The 22,028-nt window shown below is 39.5% G+C and overlaps 1 long non-coding RNA gene across 1 annotated transcript; it reads right to left on the reverse strand.

Annotated features, from left to right (window-relative positions):
* Nucleotides 1-3,513: 3,513 nt before the first annotated feature.
* LOC123731944 (uncharacterized) lies at nt 3,514-8,987 on the reverse strand. The gene is made up of 2 exons (XR_006762933.2): nt 8,467-8,987; nt 3,514-4,745 (listed from the first exon to the last, which is right to left on the reverse strand). It is a non-coding gene; the product is annotated as an uncharacterized LOC123731944 (long non-coding RNA).
* Nucleotides 8,988-22,028: the final 13,041 nt, after the last annotated feature.

Raw genomic sequence — 22,028 nt, forward strand, 5'->3', positions numbered from 1 at the left:
ATCTCCCCCTCTTCATCCTTCATTCCAAAAACGTCTTCATCTTCTTTCACTTCATCCTCCACTCCAAAAACTGCATCTTCCTCCTCTTCTTTTACTGTAACATCCTCCTCCTCTTTCACTCTGAACGCTTCCTCTTCTTTCACTGAAACGTCTTTCTCTTCTTCTTTCACGCTAACAGCCTCACCCTCTACTTGTTTTTGTATTGTAACAGCCTCCTCTTCCTCCTCCTCTTTCACCAGAGCTTCTTTCTCCGTCCAGCAGGCCTCTTCTTTAACAGAAGAGTAGCTTAGTGAACTCATGGTCGGAGATAATAGCTAGTTAGCATTAGCGACTAGACTAGTGCTAACTTAACCAGCCAGCTAGCTGACTTACAACGTAAATATTACATAAAATGGAGTACTATGTTTAAATCACAGTGGCAATTAAACCACGAAATTGTCTAAAGAACTTGAATGTTCCGACTTTGTCGGCTAGCGAGCTACCGAGGTGGCTGCAGTTGCTGAAGAAGCGTTCCGTCCACTAGATTATACGTCACACTAGAAACATCGCCTGAAAGACACATATCGCCATCTGCTGTCTGGAGGGAGGAAACGCAGTTGAGGAGGGAAAACTATTTTTATTCTTCATTGAATTATAATATTATAAAGCAGTTTAGGGAAACGTTTTTTCCTCTCCATTAAATATGAATATTATATCAACACGTACAAAGAGCAACAAGTGTTGTTTGATTAGTTCAGATTTTTTTATGAGAATTTAAAACAAACTCTACATCTACTCCACATCTGTATTTCTGATTCAGTCAAATAACTACATATCAAAATAAGCACCTAGTTATTGATACCCTTGATAAAGATGAGAAAAAAATTACTGTATAAAATAAATAAATAAACTTTACCCACTACCAGGATATTTTAGCCCAAAACCTGGTTACCTCTCTGCTAGGAGGCTGAGACTTGGCCATAAGTGGATCTTCCAGCAAGACACATCAACATCAAAGAAGAAATGGTTAATTGAGCACAAAATCAACATTTTTAATGGCCATCTCAGTCTTCGGACTTGAACTCCATTGAAAACCTGTGGTTTGAATTGAACAGGGCAGTCCACAAGCGCAGACTAAATAAATCAAGGACATGGAGAGATTCTGTATGGAGGAATGGTCTAAGGTCCCACCCAATGTGTTCTCTAATCTCATAAAACATTTCAGTGTCATTATCCTCCCAAGGGGAGGGTGCTGGAGTATTGAAAACATGGGTGGCAATAATTCAGACCCCAACCTTTTGAGAATTACATTTTAAACTAAATCTCTTTCTCTGAGCAATTGTATTAGTATAAAATAATATAATTTCCTTTTTTTGTGTTGGTGTAACAATACATCATGTAGATGTATATAATGAACAGACTAGGTCTATACTGCTCCTACATGGTGTAACAATACATCATGTAGATGTATATAATGAACAGACTAGGTCTATACTGCTCCTACATGGTGTAACAATACATCATGTAGATGTATATAATGAACAGACTAGGTCTATACTGCTCCTACATGGTGTAACAATACATCATGTAGATGTATATAATGAACAGACTAGGTCTATACTGCTCCTACATGGTGTAACAATACATCATGTAGAAGTATATAATGAACAGACTAGGTTCTATCCTATTCTACTGTATCTTAGTCTATGTATTACTCATCACATATGTATATACTGTATTCTATCCTATTCTACTGTATCTCTCTATGCATTACTCATCTCATATGTATATACTGTATTCTATCCTATTCTACTGTATCTGTCTATGTATTACTCATCTCATATGTATATACTGTATTCTATCATATTCTACTGTATCTGTCTATGTATTACTCATCTCATATGTATATACTGTATTCTATCCTATTCTACTGTATCTGTCTATGTATTACTCATCTCATATGTATATACTGTATTCTATACTATTCTACTGTATTTTAGTCTATGCCACTCTGACATTGCTCGTCCAAATATTTATATATTCTTAATTCCATTCCTTTACTTTAGATGTGTGTATTTGTTGTGAAGTTGTTACATATTATTGCACTGTTGTCCTTGAGTGGTCCAGCCAGAGCCCGGACTTGAACCCGATCAAACATCTCTGGAGAGACCTGAAAATAGTTGTGCAGCGATGCTCCCCATCCAACCTGACAGAGCTTGAGAGGATCTGCAGAGAAGAATGGGAGAAACTCCCCAAATACAGTTGTGCCAAGCTTCTAGCGTCATACCCAAGAAGACTCAAGGCTGTAATCGCTGCCAAAGGTGTTTCAACAAAGTACTGAGTTAAGGGTCTGAACACTTATGTAAATGTAGGATTGGGCCGTTGTCATCAAACTTCCATGATTAGTAAGAATTAGGGTAGATTTATAGGACTATTGTTTTTATGATTCATACATACTTTCCTAACCCTAAAATGTACCTAAATAATCTACAAGATCAGAGTATTTTTAAATCTACCAGTTGGTGTTGAAACAGAGACGAATGATGACTTTCTTGAATTGATCCCTAGTTTCTGACTCCGTGTATTCTATTGAGTCCGTCAACAAAATTAGAATGAAAAGGTATTTAAAGGCACAACATTCTAATTAAAGGTATTACCGTATTTAAAAGAATGGCTTAAGATGAAATGGACTCTAAACCCTATTGAATGAAAACTCCATGACAAAATCTGTTGGCCAACAACTGTGAGGGTTTTCAGCCAGGTATCAACACATGCAGAGTGTGAGTAAGCAAGACATACATTCCTAAATGGGGATCGGCCCCAGTCTCCTGGTAAAACACCAGAACCCTCCCCCTACAGCATTTATGTTCATTTTGAGAAAGTAGCACTACAGTCTCCGGGTAAAAAACTACTTTTGGGTAAAAAAGACGCGACACCTGTCTATGAATTTGAGAGGTTACATTGATGCTCCAGATACTCAACTAGTCTAAAGCAGACCAGTTTTATTGCTTCTTTAATCATAACAACAGTTTTCAGCTGTGCTAACATAATTGCAAAAGGGTTTTCTAATGATCAATTAGCCTTTTAAAATGATAAACTTGGATTAACTAACACAACGTGCCATAGGAACACAGGAGTGATGGTGGCTGATAATGGGCCTCTGTACGCCTATGTAGATATTCCATTAATAATCATCTGTTTCCAGCTACAATAGTCATTTACAACATTAACAATGTCTACACTGTATTTCAGATCAATTTGATGTTATTTTAATGGACAAAAAATTGCTTTCTTTTAAAAACAAGGTTATTTCTAAGTGACCCCAAACTGTTGAACGGTAGTGTACATCTACATCCTCCCATGTTGCTGAACCACTGATCAATAACTCCCTATTACAGGAAAAAACACTATTTCCATTGGTTGTTAGTACTGTACTGACCTCTCGTCCTCTGTCTCTCTCGTACTCTGCCTTGTGTATTTATCTTCAAAATATTCTTATAGTCCCAACATAGAACCAAATAGACTTCCCAAAAATAATATGGCATTTACTTTATTTCACATTTATTTAATCAGATATGTCAATTGAGAACCAATACGCATTTACAATGACAATCTGAATGAAGAAATACTAATATCAATCTATTTAATAATTAACATGTTTGAAATATCCCAATGATATAGTGAACAACATTTAGGGGTTTACACTTGCATTCAATCAATCTTAAGTTCATAATCAAAACATTTTTTTTTTACTCTTTTAATCCGATTTTCGACATGATCATGTCTTGAGCTGGAAAAAACATGTAGACCTATTTTTCAGTATGATTTCATTCATACAATATTATTTAATGTAGAATGAACAAAAACACAATTTCTCAATCAAAAACATAAGTCAGAACACAGCCTCTCTATTCTCTCATGTGATTTCAGGTCCTCTGACTGGGAAAATGTCTTTTCACAATGAGAGCAGTGGTATGTCTTCTCCTCCTGTGTATTAGTCTGTTGGAAAGGCTTTTCTCCTGTGTGTGTTCTCTCATGCTTTTTCAAGCTCCCTAACCGGGTAAAACTCTTTTCACATCGGGAACATTTGTAAGGCTTTTCTCCTGAGTGTATTCTCTCATGCGCTTTCAGGCTCCCTCGATGGGTAAAACTATTTTCACAATTGGAACAGTGGTAAGGCTTTTCTCCTGTGTGTATTCTCTCATGCTCCTTCAGGCTCGCATACCACCTAAAATTCCTTCCACAGTGTGAACAGTGATAAGGCTTCTCTCCAGTGTGTCCCCTCTCATGTGTTTTCAGGCTCCCTAACTGAGTAAAACTCTTTACACAGTGGGAACAGTGGTACGGCTTCTCTCCAGAGTGTCTTCTCATATGTATTTTCAGGTTCCCTAACCCAGTAAATATCTTTCCACACTGAGAGCAGTGGTAGGTCTTCCTATCTTCTGTGTGTATTTCTTCATGTTGTTTCAGGTACCGTAACTGGGTAAACCTCTTTCCACACTGGGAACATTGGAAACTCTTTTCTCTTGTGTGTGTCCTCTCATGCTCTTTTAGGTTCCCTAACTTGGTAAAACTCTTTCCACAGTGGGAGCATTCGTAAGGGTTTTCTCCTGTATGCGTTCTCTCATGTACTTTCAGGTTCCTTAACCACTTAAAACGCTTTCCACACTGGGAACAGTGGTGTTGTCTCGCTGGTTTGGGCGTCTCTGGGTCTGGTTCCCCTAAAGGAGTCTCCCTGCTGTCAGAGTGAGAGTCTGGTCCCTCTCCTACCAAAGACAAACAGAGTTTTTAGTTAAATATTAAACAGAGAACTGAATTAAACCTCCATAAAATAAAACTGTCTTCCTGTGAGGCTAGATTCCTCAAAAACCTGAAGTCAGTTTTCAGAACATTACATAATTTAATAAAAACTTGGTGGCCGCCCTAATAATAATAATAATGTAGAACATAAAATCTAATCTTTCTCACATGTTTATAGGCTGAGCAGAGCTCTACAATAGGGAAAGGGGGATACCTAGTCAACTGAATGGATTCAACTGAAATGTGTGTCCCGTATTTAACCCAACCCCTCTGAATCAGAGAGGTGTGCGGGGCTGCCTTAATAGACATCCACGTCATCGGCAGCCAGGGAACAGTGGGTTAACTTCCTTGCTCAGGGGCAGAATGACAGCGTTTTTACCTTGTCAGCTCGGGGATTTGATCCAGCAACCTTTCGGTTACTGGCTCCTACCTGCCAGGCTACATAATGTCGTATTTTAGGCTGAGCAGAGCTCTATAATAATAGATAATGTCATGTTTATAGGCTGAGCAGAGCTGTATAATAATAGATCATGTTTATAGGCTGAGCAGAGCTGTATAATAATAGATAATGTCATGTCTATAGGCTGAGCAGAGCTCTATAATAATAGATAATGTCATGTTTATAGGCTGAACAGAGCTCTATAATAATAAATAATGTCATGTTTACAGGCTGAGCAGAGCTCTATAATAATAGATAATGTCATGTTTACAGGCTGAGCAGAGCTCTATAATAATAGATAATGTCATGTTTATAGGCTGAGCAGAGCTCTATAATAATAGATCATGTTTATAGGCTGAGCAGAGCTCTATAATAATAGATCATGTTTATAGGCTGAGCACAGCGCTATAATAATAGATAATGTCATGTTTATAGGCTGAACAGAGCTCTATAATAATAGATAATGTTTATAGGCTGATCAGAGCTCTATAATAATAGATAATGTCATGTTTATAGGCTGAACAGAGCTCTATAATAATAGATAATGTCATGTTTATAGGCTGAGCAGAGCTCTATAATAATAGATAATGTCATGTTTATAGGCTGAACAGAGCTCTATAATAATAGATAATGTCATGTTTATAGGCTGATCAGAGCTCTATAATAATAGATAATGTCATGTCTTCAGGCTGATCAGAGCTCTATAATAATAGATAATGTCATGTTTATAGGCTGAGCAGAGCTCTATAATAATAGATAATGTCATGTTTACAGGCTGATCAGAGCTCTATAATAATAGATAATGTCATGTTTACAGGCTGATCAGAGCTCTATAATAATAGATAATGTCATGTTTCCAGGCTGATCAGAGCTCTATAATAATAGATAATGTCATGTTATAGGCTGAACAGAGCTCTATAATAATAGATAATGTCATGTTTATAGGCTGAACAGAGCTCTATAATAATAGATAATGTCATGTTTATAGGCTGAACAGAGCTCTATAATAATAGATCATGTCATGTTTATAGGCTGAACAGAGCTCTATAATAATAGATAATGTCATGTTTATAGGCTGATTAGAGCTCTATAATAATAGATCATGTTTATAGGCTGAGCAGAACTCTATAATAATAGATAATGTCATGTGTATAGGCTGATCAGAGCTCTATAATAATAGATAATGTCATGTTTATAGGCTGATCAGAGCTCTATAATAATAGATAATGTCATGTTTATAGGCTGAGCAGAGCTCTATAATAATAGATAATGTCATGTTTATAGGCTGATCAGAGCTCTATAATAATAGATAATGTCATGTTATAGGCTGATCAGAGCTCTATAATAATAGATAATGTCATGTTATAGGCTGAGCAGAGCTCTATAATAATAGATAATGTCATGTTTATAGGCTGAACAGAGCTCTATAATAATAGATAATGTCATGTTTATAGGCTGATCAGAGCTCTATAATAATAGATAATGTCATGTTTATAGGCTGATCAGAGCTCTATAATAATAGATAATGTCATGTTTATAGGCTGAGCAGAGCTCTATAATAATAGATAATGTCATGTTATAGGCTGATCAGAGCTCTATAATAATAGATAATGTCATGTTTATAGGCTGATCAGAGCTCTATAATAATAGATAATGTCATGTTTATAGGCTGAACAGAGCTCTATAATAATAGATAATGTCATGTTTATAGGCTGATCAGAGCTCTATAATAATATATATTACTATTCCAGTCAGTGTTATAGGCTGATCAGAGCTCTATAATAATAGATCATGTTTATAGGCTGATCAGAGCTCTATAATAATAGATAATGTCATGTTTATAGGCTGATCAGAGCTCTATAATAATAGATCATGTTTATAGGCTGATCAGAGCTCTACAATAATATATATTACTATTCCAGTCAGTGTTATAGGCTGCAGTTGATCCATTGTTAATAACGTTTTGTTGGTGTCCCACTTCATCTCTAAAGTAATAATGGACATTACTATCTCTCTAAATTATATTTTTTTGTTTAGCCACACCTTTCCTTCAAAATTGTTATTTTGAAGACTTACAAACTGTCCTTTTGCTATTATGTTCAGTCTCCCCAAAACACTTGTCCTTTTGCTAATATTTTCAGTCTCCCCAAAACACTTGTCCTTTTGCTAATATGTTCAGTCTCCCCAAAACACTTGTCCTTTTGCTAATATGTTCAGTCTCCCCAAAACACTTGTCCTTTTGCTAATATGTTCAGTCTCCCCATAACACGTGTCCATTTCATTTCAATAATGCTTCTTATTGTAACGGGCGTCGTATAGAGGGGACCAAAACGCAGCGTGTTGAGTGTTCATTATTATATTTATTTACTCAAAACACTAATGACAAAATAACAAAAGGAAATTATCAACTTACAGTTCTGTCAGGTACAGAGACTAAACAGAATGCAACTGCCCACAAAAACCCAGGAAGAAAAACCCCTACTTAAATATGATCTCCAATCAGAGGCAACGAGGACCAGCTGCCTCCAATTGGAGATCAACCCCCCAAAAAAACATAGAAAGAGAAAACCTAGAACTAACACATAGAAATAGAAAAACACAAAACACCGCCTGTCACACCCTGACCTACTCTACCATAGAAAATAACCAGTTACTATGGTCAGGACGTGACACTTATTTTATGTATTTCTCCAACATTATTTAGAAATCTGCTTTTTGTGGGTATACACACTCTACGCAAGGCCTACAATGGACACACGTCAAAAATTTCATTTATAACATGTTTGCGATTCTGTGAGACAATTAAGTTGTGATTTTGTGGTGGGGGGACTCTGATGGTATACACATGTTACAGTTAAGTAATAAGGCCAGAGGAAGTGTGGTATAGGGCCAATATAGCACGGTTAAAGACTGTTCTTAAGCACGACTCAACACAGAGTGCCCGGATACAGAACTTAGCCGTGGTATATTGGCCATCTATCACAAACCCCTGAGGTCTCTTATTGCTATTATAAACATGTTACCAACATAATTAGAACAGTAAAAATACATGACATACCCGTGGTATACGGCCTGATATACCATGGCTGTCATTTTAAAATGTAGCTTTAACATTATATTATAACATGAATTCCTATAGTACAGAACAACATTTTCAAGTATAGAATTTCAGTAGCATGCTGCTTTAAAACAACACGTTCGTTCAAAACCTTTGGAGAGTTAGAGCCCGTTTTTAAGACAGTACTTACTGATGGTAATCAGATCTCCTGACTCCTCTGTCAATATGACCGTTATCTCTCCCTTTCTTCACTCCAAAAACTGCATCCTCTTCTTTCTCTTCCTCCTCTTCTTTTACAGTAACATCCTCCTCCTCCTTCACTCTGAACGCGTCTTCCTTCTCCTCTTTCATGACAATGTTCTAGCCACAGAGCTTCTTTCTCCGTCCAGCAGACCTATCCTTCTTTAGTAGGCGAGGAATACATCAGTGAGCTCATGGTCGGGGATGTTAGCTAGCTAGTTAGCATGAGCGACTAGTTTAGTGCTAGGCTAACTTATCAAGCCAGCTAGTTGACTAACAATGTACCTATAACATTTAAATGGGGGCAATTAACTAGATGTCAGAAGTATATTTAAAACACAGAGGCAAATATGCACAGAAACAGTCTAAATGTTTCGGCTGTTGGCTACCAAGGTGGCTGACTCGCTGTTGTTGATCCGTTCCGTCCACTAGATTATACGTCACGCTGCAGCATCGCCTGAAAGACGCACATCGCCGTCTGCTGACTGGAGGGAGACGCAGTTAAGATTGTTTTTTTTTTTGCACACAAATTTATTTTTCATTCCTTTCATGAAATAATAATATTATATTGAGACGTTCAAATAGAGCACTGCATATTTTAAGTGAGAATTTAAAACATACTATCATTGTATTTAAGGCAGTTTCATATTCATATTTATTTTTATTTTATTATTATTTAATTTTTATTATTTTTTTTAGTTTACAGTAATGTATTCGCTAACTATTATTATTTTTTTTTGTAGTTTTTTAGTTTGCACAGATCTTTATTTAACTTGTTGTAAATAACAGTAACATGCAAAACATAAACATAACATAACATAACAGCCAGAGGGAATCCAAAGAAATTAGAGAAAAAAATATATATATATTATATCAAATCAAATACAGACATATATCGAATACATTTTTTTGACATATTGTTTTGTATACGTTTTAAAGATTCTACGTACTGTTCCAAATCAGATAAAAAAATTAAGAAAAGGGGCTTTTTCTTCATAAATTTTGATTTGTGGATAAAAGATTTTCCTAATAAAATAAAGAGATTTATGACATACTCACGTTCAATTGTGGAATCAGTGTAGTAAAATAATATGTCAAACTTAGTAATATCAATGGTTGTATGCAATTTGCGGCTAAGATATAGTTTTACATCAGTCCAAAACACTTCACTATATAAACAATTACAGAATAAGTGTTCAATAGATTCAGTTTCTAGTTCACAAAAACTGCATTCACTGGTAACGTCAAATATATATTTAGAAATCAAGCTATTACACGGATAGCATCTATGGATTATCTTAAAGGAGATCTCCTTTACTTTATTGGTCACCATAAATCTGTGTGGAGTGAGCCAAGCACGGCGCCAGTTTACATCAAACGATGAAGCCCAACAAAATATAGCAGAGGGAATAGACTTCCTGTAGAAAATATCCCTTATTAAACGATTGTTGAATTTCGTATCTAGTAGACCAATGCCATTCACCTGAATATCGCTTACAATCGGAGATATTCCAAAATATGCATTATTCTGAAGTAAAGTTTTTATCCCACTAGGTATAGCTTTAATAACAGTGTCATATTCCTTGCTTGAAACCTCAAAGTTGTATATTTCCATAAATTCTCTCCGTGTAAATAGATTCCCACTGTTATTAACCAATTGGCTGACAAGAACAATGTTTTTCGAGAACCATTTATGGTTAAATAACATCTTATTTCTATGTAATATTGACCCATTGTTCCAAATAAAACATTTATGAGGTGAAAAGTTGTGTTTATACAACAAAGCCCAGCACATTAAAGCCTGCTTGTGAATAACTGTTGTTGCTGTTGAAAGAAGCGTTCCGTCCACTAGATTATACGTCACACCAACAGCATCGCCTTAAATTCCCAGACCGCCATCTGCTGACTGGAGTGGGTAACGCAGTAGAGTAAAATGTTTATTTTAGTTTCAGACAAGTTTAATTGTAGGAAGCATAAGTTTTTACTCACCAGTGTAACAACACAGTGTGGTTAAAGACTTAGTAGCCTAGTTGTAGTCACGATATGGTTACCTATAAGTACAAACAGTTATGTTTTTGTGTTATTACATATTTATTCACTTATTTATGGAAATCTTCTAAACTACCCACAATGCACTATTTCTTAACGTCATATGGATGATCAACTCTATGCTACCGAGTTTGTATGCCAGTGTAACGGTGTAATGCAGTTACATTTAAAAAATGTATTTAACCTTTATTTAACCAGGAAAGCCTGCTAAGGACAAATTATTATTTACAATGACGGCCAAACCCCTGCCAAACCCCGGCCAAACCCTAACCCAGACGATGCTGGGCCACTGTGCGTTGCCCTATGGGACTCCCTATCACGGCCTGTTATGATACAGCCTAGTTTTGAACCAGGGTCTGTAGTGACGCCTCTAGCACTGAGATGCAGTACCTTAGATCGCTGCTCGTGTGTTTACATTACAGTCAGTGATAAAGGATGTTATTCTGGGTAACCCAATGTGATTCTGGGTAACCCACAGCAGATTTCTGGAGAAATTGGAAATTGAGTGGTCCTGGGATACAAATGTATAAAGTTGACATTACATCATAAAATCCACCTTTTACATCATAAATTAGCAATTTATGTTTTAGTAACTTCTGTTGTTGGTTTGGCCTCTCTTTATATGTTATTTGCCGAATCTCAGTTTTCCATGTGGGTTTTATGCTAAAGTTCCCTCTATCAAGTTGGTAGCAAACTGGAAAATGCATCATCTATAGGAGTGCTATTTATATCCTGTCACTACTGATCATTCATCCACACTGCATCTTCTTTAGGAGTGCTATTTATATCCTGATCATTCATCCACACTGCATCTTCTTTAGGAGTGCTATTTATATCCTGATCATTCATCCACACTGCATCTTCTTTAGGAGAGCTATTTATATTCTGATCATTCATCCACACTGCATCTTCTATAGGAGTGCTATTTATATCCTGATCATTCATCCACACTGCATCTTCTTTAGGAGTGATATTTATATCCTGTCACTACTGATCATTCATCCACACTGCATCTTCTTTAGGAGAGCTATTTATATCCTGATCATTCATCCACACTGCATCTTCTATAGGAGTGCTATTTATATCCTGATCATTCATCCACACTGCATCTTCTATAGGAGTGCTATTTATATCCTGATCATTCATCCACACTGCATCTTCTTTAGGAGTGCTATTTATATCCTGATCATTCATCCACACTGCATCTTCTATAGGAGTGCTATTTATATCCTGATCATTCATCCACACTGCATCTTCTTTAGGAGAGCTATTTATATCCTGATCATTCATCCACACTGCATCTTCTTTAGGAGTGCTATTTATATCCTGTCACTACTGATCATTCATCCACACTGCATCTTCTTTAGGAGTGCTATTTATATCCTGATCATTCATCCACACTGCATCTTCTTTAGGAGTGCTATTTATATCCTGATAATTCATCCACACTGTGTGTCTCATCAATGCAGGTAATTTATGACATGTATAAAGTATGTGTTTTATAAACTCATGAACTCCAGCCAGTTTATCAGCCCGGTTCTGTTAGTTTAGGTGGATTATACTTCTTCACCACCAGAGGGGGACATTGAGTAATATTCCAGGTTAATTTGATATATTTTGATACTAAAATGGATGACAGTTAATTCTGATGTTGTGAATATGAGATTACACATGGAAACTATGTATTTATTTTATTATAGTAAATTAGGAATTATTAGGAACTGTTAAATCCACTATATGATCATAATAACTTTGACAGACATCTTGATTGTTTTTTGTTAGTATATTATAGGGCAGATTTATGGAGAATTGCTATGGGAGTGCTATTTATATCCCGTCACTACTGATCATTCATCCATACTGTGTGTGTCCCATCATTGCAGCTTTGGAAATAAATGAACTATCCATCCATTGCTCCTTCCTGTGTTGACTCACTGACTTGAGGGACCAGGAAGGTCACATAAGGTCGATATCCAGCTCAAGCTTGCAAACGTTAAACACATCTCCATCTCCATTAACTACATCACACCTGCCCAGACCCACTAGAACACACCCCCATCTCCATTAACTACATCACACCTGTCCACTAGAACACACCTCCATCTCCATTAACTACATCACACCTGTCCACTAGAACACATCTCCATCTCCATTAACTACATCACACCTGTCCAGACCCACTAGAACACACCTCCATCTCCATTAACTACATCACACCTGTCCACTAGAACACACCTCCATCTCCATTAACTACATCACACCTGCCCACTAGAACACAACTCCATCTCCATTAACTACATCACACCTGTCCACTAGAACACACCTCCATCTCCATTAACTACATCACACCTGTCCACTAGAACACATCTCCATCTCCATTAACTACATCACACCTGTCCAGACCCACTAGAACACACCTCCATCTCCATTAACTACATCACACCTGTCCACTAGAACACACCTCCATCTCCATTAACTACATCACACCTGTCCAGACCCACTAGAACACATCTCCATCTCCATTAACTACATCACACCTGTCCACTAGAACACACCTCCATCTCCATTAACTACATCACACCTGTCCACTAGAACACACCTCCATCTCCATTAACTACATCACACCTGTCCACTAGAACACACCTCCATCTCCATTAACTACATCACACCTGTCCAGACCCACTAGAACACACCTCCATCTCCATTAACTACATCACACCTGTCCAGACCCACTAGAACACATCTCCATCTCCATTAACTACATCACACCTGTCCACTAGAACACACCTCCATCTCCATTAACTACATCACACCTGTCCACTAGAACACACCTCCATCTCCATTAACTACATCACACCTGCCCAGACCCACTAGAACACACCTCCATCTCCATTAACTACATCACACCTGTCCACTAGAACACACCTCCATCTCCATTAACTACATCACACCTGTCCACTAGAACACACCTCCATCTCCATTAACTACATCACACCTGTCCACTAGAACACACCTCCATCTCCATTAACTACATCACACCTGTCCACTAGAACACACCTCCATCTCCATTAACTACATCACACCTGCCCAGACCCACTAGAACACCTCCATCTCCATTAACTACATCACACCTGTCCACTAGAACACACCTCCATCTCCATTAACTACATCACACCTGTCCACTAGAACACATCTCCATCTCCATTAACTACATCACACCTGCCCAGACCCACTAGAACACACCTCCATCTCCATTAACTACATCACACCTGCCCAGACCCACTAGAACACACCTCCATCTCCATTAACTACATCACACCTGTCCCCTAGAACACCTCTCCATCTCCATTAACTACATCACACCTGCCCACTAGAACACACCTCCATCTCCATTAACTACATCACACCTGTCCACTAGAACACACCTCCATCTCCATTAACTACATCACACCTGTCCAGACCCACTAGAACACACCTCCATCTCCATTAACTACATCACACCTGTCCACTAGAACACACCTCCATCTCCATTAACTACATCACACCTGTCCACTAGAACACACCTCCATCTCCATTAACTACATCACACCTGTCCACTAGAACACACCTCCATCTCCATTAACTACATCACACCTGTCCAGACCCACTAGAACACACCTCCATCTCCATTAACTACATCACACCTGTCCACTAGAACACACCTCCATCTCCATTAACTACATCACACCTGTCCACTAGAACACACCTCCATCTCCATTAACTACATCACACCTGTCCACTAGAACACACCTCCATCTCCATTAACTACATCACACCTGCCCAGACCCACTAGAACACACCTCCATCTCCATTAACTACATCACACCTGTCCACTAGAACACATCTCCATCTCCATTAACTACATCACACCTGTCCACTAGAACACACCTCCATCTCCATTAACTACATCACACCTGTCCACTAGAACACATCTCCATCTCCATTAACTACATCACACCTGCCCAGACCCACTAGAACACACCTCCATCTCCATTAACTACATCACACCTGCCCAGACCCACTAGAACACACCTCCATCTCCATTAACTACATCACACCTGTCCCCTAGAACACCTCTCCATCTCCATTAACTACATCACACCTGCCCACTAGAACACACCTCCATCTCCATTAACTACATCACACCTGTCCACTAGAACACACCTCCATCTCCATTAACTACATCACACCTGTCCAGACCCACTAGAACACACCTCCATCTCCATTAACTACATCACACCTGTCCACTAGAACACACCTCCATCTCCATTAACTACATCACACCTGTCCACTAGAACACACCTCCATCTCCATTAACTACATCACACCTGTCCACTAGAACACACCTCCATCTCCATTAACTACATCACACCTGTCCAGACCCACTAGAACACACCTCCATCTCCATTAACTACATCACACCTGTCCACTAGAACACACCTCCATCTCCATTAACTACATCACACCTGTCCACTAGAACACACCTCCATCTCCATTAACTACATCACACCTGTCCACTAGAACACACCTCCATCTCCATTAACTACATCACACCTGCCCAGACCCACTAGAACACACCTCCATCTCCATTAACTACATCACACCTGTCCACTAGAACACATCTCCATCTCCATTAACTACATCACACCTGTCCACTAGAACACACCTCCATCTCCATTAACTACATCACACCTGTCCACTAGAACACACCTCCATCTCCATTAACTACATCACACCTGTCCACTAGAACACACCTCCATCTCCATTAACTACATCACACCTGTCCAGACCCACTAGAACACACCTCCATCTCCATTAACTACATCACACCTGTCCAGACCCACTAGAACACATCTCCATCTCCATTAACTACATCACACCTGTCCACTAGAACACACCTCCATCTCCATTAACTACATCACACCTGTCCACTAGAACACACCTCCATCTCCATTAACTACATCACACCTGTCCACTAGAACACACCTCCATCTCCATTAACTACATCACACCTGTCCACTAGAACACACCTCCATCTCCATTAACTACATCACACCTGTCCACTAGAACACACCTCCATCTCCATTAACTACATCACACCTGTCCAGACCCACTAGAACACACCTCCATCTCCATTAACTACATCACACCTGTCCAGACCCACTAGAACACACCTCCATCTCCATTAACTACATCACACCTGCCCAGACCCACTAGAACACACCTCCATCTCCATTAACTACATCACACCTGCCCAGACCCACTAGAACACACCTCCATCTCCATTAACTACATCACACCTGTCCCCTAGAACACACCTCCATCTCCATTAACTACATCACACCTGCCCACTAGAACACACCTCCATCTCCATTAACTACATCACACCTGTCCACTAGAACACACCTCCATCTCCATTAACTACATCACACCTGTCCAGACCCACTAGAACACACCTCCATCTCCATTAACTACATCACACCTGTCCACTAGAACACACCTCCATCTCCATTAACTACATCACACCTGTCCACTAGAACACACCTCCATCTCCATTAACTACATCACACCTGTCCACTAGAACACACCTCCATCTCCATTAACTACATCACACCTGTCCACTAGAACACACCTCCATCTCCATTAACTACATCACACCTGTCCACTAGAACACACCTCCATCTCCATTAACTACATCACACCTGTCCACTAGAACACACCTCCATCTCCATTAACTACATCACACCTGCCCACTAGAACACACCTCCATCTCCATTAACTACATCACACCTGTCCACTAGAACACACCTCCATCTCCATTAACTACATCACACCTGTCCACTAGAACACATCTCCATCTCCATTAACTACATCACACCTGTCCACTAGAACACATCTCCATCTCCATTAACTACATCACACCTGTCCACTAGAACACACCTCCATCTCCATTAACTACATCACACCTGCCCAGACCCACTAGAACACACCTCCATCTCCATTAACTACATCACACCTGTCCACTAGAACACACCTCCATCTCCATTAACTACATCACACCTGTCCACTAGAACACACCTCCATCTCCATTAAGTACATCACACCTGTCCAGACCCACTAGAACACACCTCCATCTCCATTAACTACATCACACCTGTCCAGACCCACTAGAACACACCTCCATCTCCATTAACTACATCACACCTGTCCACTAGAACACACCTCCATCTCCATTAACTACATCACACCTGTCCACTAGAACACATCTCCATCTCCATTAACTACATCACACCTGTCCACTAGAACACACCTCCATCTCCATTAACTACATCACACCTGTCCAGACCCACTAGAACACACCTCCATCTCCATTAACTACATCACACCTGTCCAGACCCACTAGAACACACCTCCATCTCCATTAACTACATCACACCTGCCCAGACCCACTAGAACACACCTCCATCTCCATTAACTACATCACACCTGTCCAGACCCACTAAAACACACCTCCATCTCCATTAACTACATCACACCTGTCCACTAGAACACACCTCCATCTCCATTAACTACATCACACCTGTCCAGACCCACTAGAACACACCTCCATCTCCATTAACTACATCACACCTGCCCAGACCCACTAGAACACCCCCATCTCCAGCGCCCGAATCAGCACCATTTTATTTCTCTCCGTCACTTTCATCTTTTAGATAATAAAGCATTATACCTTTCTATTGAATTAACAACAGAGGATTGGTTGATTTCCAGGTTTTAATTAAGTATAATATTTAGGATGATTGACGAGAAAAGTATCGTCCAACTCTGGGGGTATCTCACTGCACCCTCAAATGCCATGTCTTGAAATATGCAGACAGACGGATTAAAAGTAAGTTTACATTATAATCCTGTACTTCTGACAGACAACTTTCTAACTCCTCCCATAACTTTATGACATCATCACATTCCCAGAAGGATTATTGAGTCATTGTTAGTTTTACACTGAAGACATGACTCTGCCGTTGTGCTGTAGAATTAGGGGATTTTGTCTCTTGTATAATAAGGGACTATCATCTGTCCCAACATCACAGGCCACAGACTTTGATACAGTTAAAGACTTCCAAAAGTGTTTTAATGGGGTTTCTCCCTGTGCACCTGCCAATGTAAATCCTTTGAACGAGACAAGTTACCAGACAGGACATATTGCTAATGCACTTCCCATTGATAACCTGAATGACAATTAACTAGTGGGCGGTGGTGGTGATGACGGCCTATTGGATTACGTCCTCTATCGGGATTCCCCCCAAAACGAAGATGCTCTGGATTGATCACTGGAGTCAGATGTGAAGGAGGAGGTTGATCATCAGGAGTCAGATGTGAAGGAGGAGGTTGATCATCAGGAGTCAGATGTGAAGGAGGAGGTTGATCATCAGGAGTCAGATGTGAAGGAGGAGGTTGATCATCAGGAGTCAGATGTGAAGGAGGAGGTTGATCATCAGGAGTCAGATGTGAAGGAGGAGGTTGATCATCAGGAGTCAGATGTGAAGGAGGAGGTTGATCATCAGGAGTCAGATGTGAAGGAGGAGGTTGATCATCAGGAATCAGATGTGAAGGAGGAGGTTGATCATCAGGAGTCAGATGTGAAGGAGGAGGTTGATCATCAGGAGTCAGATGTGAAGGAGGAGGTTGATCATCAGGAGTCAGATGTGAAGGAGGAGGTTGATCATCAGGAGTCAGATGTGAAGGAGGAGGTTGATCATCAGGAGTCAGATGTGAAGGAGGAGGTTGATCATCAGGAGTCAGATGTGAAGGAGGAGGTTGATCATCAGGAGTCAGATGTGAAGGAGGAGGTTGATCATCAGGAGTTAGATGTGAAGGAGGAGGTTGATCATCAGGAGTCAGATGTGAAGGAGGAGGTTGATCATCAGGAGTCAGATGTGAAGGAGGAGGTTGATCATCAGGAGTCAGATGTGAAGGAGGAGGTTGATCATCAGGAGTCAGATGTGAAGGAGGAGGTTGATCATCAGGAGTCAGATGTGAAGGAGGAGGTTGATCATCAGGAGTCAGATGTGAAGGAGGAGGTTGATCATCAGGAGTCAGATGTGAAGGAGGAGGTTGATCATCAGGAGTCAGATGTGAAGGAGGAGGTTGATCATCAGGAGTCAGATGTGAAGGAGGAGGTTGATCATCAGGAGTCAGATGTGAAGGAGGAGGTTGATCATCAGGAGTCAGATGTGAAGGAGGAGGTTGATCATCAGGAGTCAGATGTGAAGGAGGAGGTTGATCATCAGGAGACAGATGTGAAGGAGGAGGTTGATCATCAGGAGTCAGATGTGAAGGAGGAGGTTGATCATCAGGAGTCAGATGTGAAGGAGGAGGTTGATCATCAGGAGTCAGATGTGAAGGAGGAGGTTGATCATCAGGAGTCAGATGTGAAGGAGGAGGTTGATCATCAGGAGTCAGATGTGAAGGAGGAGGTTGATCATCAGGAGTCAGATGTGAAGGAGGAGGTTGATCATCAGGAGTCAGATGTGAAGGAGGAGGTTGATCATCAGGAGTCAGATGTGAAGGAGGAGGTTGATCATCAGGAGTCAGATGTGAAGGAGGAGGTTGATCATCAGCAGTCAGATGTGAAGGAGGAGGTTAATCATCAGGACTCAGATGTGAAGGAGGAGGTTGATCATCAGGAGTCAGATGTGAAGGAGGAGGTTGATCATCAGGAATCAGATGTGAAGGAGGAGGTTGATCATCAGGAGTCAGATGTGAAGGAGGAGGTTGATCATCAGTGAACCTCTAGGATTGTGGCTGGGCTGGTGTTTACACTTCCAGCTTGGTCATATATTTTGATACATTGAATGTTGATATTGTGAACCTGTTATATATTTGCACCTCCTGTTTCAGGAAGTGATGTCACTAAGTACTGCCCCAATTTATACAGTGCTGTCGGAAAGTATTCAGACCCCTTCACTTTTTACACATTTTGTTACATTATTCTAAAATTTATGAGGAAAACATTGATTTAATCCATCTACACACAATACCCCATAATGACTTCACAATACCCCATAACGACATCACAATAGCCCATAATAACATCACAATACCCCATAATGACATCACAATACCCCATAATGACATCACAATACCCCATAATGACAAAGCAAAAACCGTTTTTTAGAAATGTTTGCAAATGTAACAAAAGCAACAACTGAAATATCACATTTACATACAGTACCAGTCAAAAGTTTATACACATCTACTCATTGAATGGTTTTTCTTTATTTTGACTATTTTCTACATTGTAGAATAACATTGAAGACATCAAAACTATGAAATAACACATGGAATCATGTAGTAACCAAAAAAGGTGCCACGTCCTGACCAGCAGGTGGAGTAGGTGTATAGTTTTGGTCAGGGCGTGGCAGTAGAAGTTCTGTTTTCTATGTTCTGTCTAGGTTGGGTGTTTCTATGTAGAGTTAATTGGGGTGGACTTCCAATTGAAGGCAGCTGTGTGGTGTTGCCTTTGATTGGAAGTCCTATATTAGTTGGGTGTGTTTGTGGGGAATTATTTTTGCACTGCGTTAGTATAGCCTGCAAAACTGTTGGTGTCGTGAGCATCGTTTATTGTTTTGTTTTTTTCTGTGTTTTACTCTTGTTTTTGTGAATTAAAAGATCCACTCTGCTGCATTTTGGTCTTCCCTGCAACACCATGACATTTTTTGTGACAAAAGGGTTAAACAAATCAAAATATATTTTATATTTGAGATATTTCAAAGCAGTCACTCCTTGCCTTGATGACAGTTTTGCACACTCTTGGCATTCTCTCAACCAGTTTCATGAGGTAGTCACCTGGAATTAATTTGTTAACAGGTGTGCCTAGTGAAATGTTAATTTGAGGAATTTCTTTCCTTCTTAATGCATTTGAGCCAATCAGTTGTGTTGTGACAAGGTATGGGAAGCTCTCATGAGGATTGCCACAGGAAATGAAGACCCAGAGTTACCTCTGCTGCGGAAGATATGTTCCTTAGAGTTAACTGCACCTCAGATTGCAGCCCAAATATATGCTTCAGAGTTCAAGTAACAGACACATATCAACATCAACTGTTCAGAGGAGACTGTGTGAATCAGGCCTTCATGGTCGAATTGCTGCAAAGAAACCACTACTAAAGGACACCAATAAGAAGAAGAGACTTTCTTGGGCCAAGAAATAGACATTAGACCAGGGAAATCTGTCCTTTGGTCTGATGAGTCCAAATTTGAGATCTTTGATTCTAACCGCCGTGTCTTTGTGAGACGCAGAGTATGTGAACGGATGATCTCCGCGTGTGCGATTCCCACCGTGAAAAATGGAGATGTGATGGTGGGGGGTGCTTTGCTGGTGACACTGTCTGTGATTTAGTCAGAGACTGCGTGAATCAGGCCTTCATGGTTGAATTGCTGCATGCAAAAACACTGTTTACAAATAATGTGCTTTTCTTAAAAAAAATGATATTTAAGTGACCCCAAACATTTGAACGGTAGTGGCGTATTGTTACACAATGTAGGAGCAGTATAGACCTAGTCTGTTCATTATATACATCTACATGATGTATTGTTACACCATGTAGGAGCAGTATAGACCTAGTCTGTTCATTATATACATCTACATGATGTATTGTTACACCATGTAGGAGCAGTATAGACCTAGTCTGTTCATTATATACATCTACATGATGTATTGTTACACCATGTAGGAGCAGTATAGACCTAGTCTGTTCATTATATACATCTACATGATGTATTGTTACACCATGTAGGAGCAGTATAGACCTAGTCTGTTCATTATATACATCTACATGATGTATTGTTAGTCCATGTAGGAGCAGTATAGACCTAATCTGTTCATTATATACATCTACATGATGTATTGTTACACCATGTAGGAGCAGTATAGACCTAGTCTGTTCATTGTATACATCTACATGATGTATTGTTACACCATGTAGGAGCAGTATAGACCTAGTCTGTTCATTATATACATCTACATGATGTATTGTTACACCATGTAGGAGCAGTATAGACCTAGTCTGTTCATTATATACATCTACATGATGTATTGTTAGTCCATGTAGGAGCAGTATAGACCTAGTCTGTTCATTATATACATCTACATGATGTATTGTTACACCATGTAGGAGCAGTATAGACCTACAGTAGCTGGCTACTTATTTATATGTTGTTTGACTGAATGAAACTGCCTTAAATGTGCTGTAGTAAACATTTTTTATTCTCACTAATCAATCACCACATTCCTGTCTTTGTATGTCTCAATAGTATTATTTAATTAAATCCATGTAAAATAATCTTTGTCTGAAAATAAAATCTGATCCTCAACTGCGTTTCCCTCCAGTCAGCAGACGGCGATGTGCGTCTTTCAGGCGATGC

The sequence above is a fragment of the Salmo salar genome, unplaced genomic scaffold, assembly GCF_965601325.2.
Source record: "Salmo salar unplaced genomic scaffold, fSalSal1 ptg000615l, whole genome shotgun sequence".
Classification (NCBI taxonomy): domain Eukaryota; kingdom Metazoa; phylum Chordata; class Actinopteri; order Salmoniformes; family Salmonidae; genus Salmo; species Salmo salar.